This window comes from Phalaenopsis equestris, unplaced genomic scaffold (assembly GCF_001263595.1).
Source record: "Phalaenopsis equestris unplaced genomic scaffold, ASM126359v1 Scaffold203398, whole genome shotgun sequence".
In the NCBI taxonomy this organism is placed as follows: domain Eukaryota; kingdom Viridiplantae; phylum Streptophyta; class Magnoliopsida; order Asparagales; family Orchidaceae; genus Phalaenopsis; species Phalaenopsis equestris.
This window is the reverse complement of record NW_018223027.1, coordinates 1,329-4,174: the sequence shown is the minus strand read 5'-3', so window position 1 is coordinate 4,174 and position 2,846 is coordinate 1,329. Positions and strand designations below refer to the sequence as shown.

Genomic DNA, 2,846 nt, shown 5'->3' with positions numbered 1-2,846 from the left:
GTTTTGACAGCTTATGCGTTTTCAAAACGCTAAAGACGGCGTTTTCACACCGCACCTATCTAGGTGCGGTGACAGCTTTCTGGCTGCGGTTTGACTTTTCCAAAAAAAAATAAAAAAATTTTAATAGCTACCGCATCTAACTTATCAGCAAATTATTTTTAATCAGCTTATCAGAAGATTATTCAATAAGCTGCAACTACCCCAAACAGAGTCTAAATATGTATCTACTATAATATTCAATTCACAATTTAATTATTTTTAAAAATAATATAAGAAAAATTACCTACATACCACATAATTCTCAAGTATTTACAAATCTATCGCCTAAAGTTTGATATTTTCATTTATAGTATGATAGTGATATTTTTGATATGATGTCAAAATTTTGAATGTTATATATGTAAATATACGACTTTGGATGTTTGATATGTTAATATATAAAAATTACCTGCGTCTAAAAAATAAAATATGCAAGGATATAAATAAACTAATTATAGGATAATTTATAAATGAACTTTGATTTATATCACTTTGATATTATAAACCGATGCATGAAAAAGAGTAATTCACATTATAAAAAGTTAGTAATAGTGGCATCATCCAAGGATTTGAGTGGTAAGAATGCAAATATCAAAGTTTAGTAGTTACATATATAAATATATAAGAATTATCTGGTATGTATGTTAGGGCTGTCAAAACGACTCTTTGTTCGAGAACAACTCTCGTTCGGCCCGTTAGAAGTTCGTGTTCTGCTCGTTTGCTAAGTTAATGAGCCGAACAAGAACAACACGAACAAAGATTTGTTCGTTTGTATTCGGCTCGTTTTGGCTCGAAATACTACTAGCAAGCGAGTCGAACACGAACACACTTTTTTACGCTTGAAATATAAATGAACCGAACACAAGCTGCGCCTGGTTCGCTCGTGTTCACCCTATGTATGCAAATGTCTATTAAATTCCAATTCTAATTAAAAAAAAAATACTTGTTGTCAGGTACGCGACTCAACAACGGCGACGGCATTTTCGTCGTGCTCGGCGGCCGCCGCTCCTTCAACTATGAATTCATCCCCGCCGTTAAAACCGACAACCCCGAACTCTTCGACCTTCCACTCCTCCGCGAGACAACAGACACGTTCGAGAACAACCTCTACCCTTTCGTCCACCTCTCCACCGACGGAAACCTCTTCGTCTTCGCCAACAACCGTTCCGTTCTCCTCCAGCCCCGCACCGGCCTTATCCTGCGCCAATACCCCACCCTCCCCGGTGGGTCCCGCAACTACCCCTCCTCCGCCATGTCCGTACTCCTCCCCATCAACCTCCACAGCCAGCGCACCGACCCCACCAAGCGCAAAACCCCCTTCCCCGCACAAATCCTCATATGCGGAGGCGCCCCACACGACTCCTTCGCCAAAGTTGAAACCAACCGCATCTTCCTCCCCGCCCTCCATTCCTGCGGGCGGATCACGATCACCGATCCGCATGCGAGATGGGTCGTAGAGCGAATGCCCATCCGTCGCACCATGGGGGACATGCTCCTGCTTCCTAACGGAGATGTACTCATAATAAATGGCGCCGGCAAAGGCTGTGCGGGATGGGACTTCGCGCGTGATCCGGTTCTCTCTCCACTCCTCTACAAACCGGCTGTCACCCGCGATCGCCGGTGGACGGTACTCGCGCCGAGTAAAGGATGTACCACGCGACCAGCGCGGTGTTACCGGACGGCAGCGTTCTCGTAGCCGGTAGCAACACGAACCCCGCATATAATTTCAGCGCGCTTTTTCCGACGGAGTTGAGGGTGGAGAAATTCCGGCCGCCGTATTTTGATTCACAATTGGCGGCGCGGCGGCCGGTTATAATCGTTGACTCGGTGCGGAAGGAGATTAATTATGCGGAGGCGTTTGACTTTGAGTTTGACTTAATGGGGATTGTGGAGAGAGAGGATGTTAGGGTGAGTATGTACGCGCCGCCATTTACGACGCATGGGTTCTCGATGAATCAGAGGCTGTTGATTTTGAGGTTGGAGAAATTTGAGCCGTCGGATTATGGGAGGAGGATTAGGGTGAGGGTGACGGCGCCGCCATCTGGGGCTGTAGCGCCGCCGGGATGGTATATGCTGTTTGTGGTTAGTAAGGGGTTGCCGAGTGAAGCTGTGTGGGTTCATATTCAGGCTAGACTAATTTAAATTATTATTATTAGAGGATTTAAATTAAATCAGCGATTTTTTTATTTTTAATTAAAAAAAAAAACTTAAATTTATGTGATTTGTTGTTGTTTTAGTTGAAATATAATCTTTGTTATTAATTGGTTAGTTTGTATCATATTGTGGGGATGAAATTTTTTTTTTATAATTTATGGAAAAAAAATTAATAAAATGTTTTTGAATTTATTTATTTTTTTGGGTGGTAATTTTATATTAGTTTGTATTATTCTTGTTTGGGTTTAATTATTTTGTATTAAATTTACATAGATATCACATTATTCTTATGTATTTACATATCTTGTAACTAAATGATTTATTTTTACATATATATTTAATATCATATCAAACATATTATCATCACTATTTTTTAAATAATGTAACACAAATTTTCATGATCAATCCATGACATTGAGTGTTGAGGATGGAGCCCGATACAGTTTGTCCGTTCCCGCGCACACGCGAAGACTCCCGCTCCCGCTCTGTCGCGCCAACTCTCGCTTCCGTTCTCGAAAGGTCGCGACCCTGCTGTTCGCGGACTGCTCCTTTGTCGCGAATAGTCGCGACGTCTCCCTTCTTGTTTGCGATAAAAGACATCGCAGCGACTCTCCTTTAAACTTTGAAGTTACGATTTTATGTGTTCTCCTTTG

The 2,846-nt window shown here is 41.9% G+C and overlaps 1 pseudogene; it reads left to right on the top strand.

The window, feature by feature from the left end:
- Positions 1-2,166, top strand: part of LOC110036178 — a 3,803-nt pseudogene extending 1,637 nt beyond the window's left edge.
- The last annotated feature ends 680 nt before the right edge of the window (positions 2,167-2,846 follow it).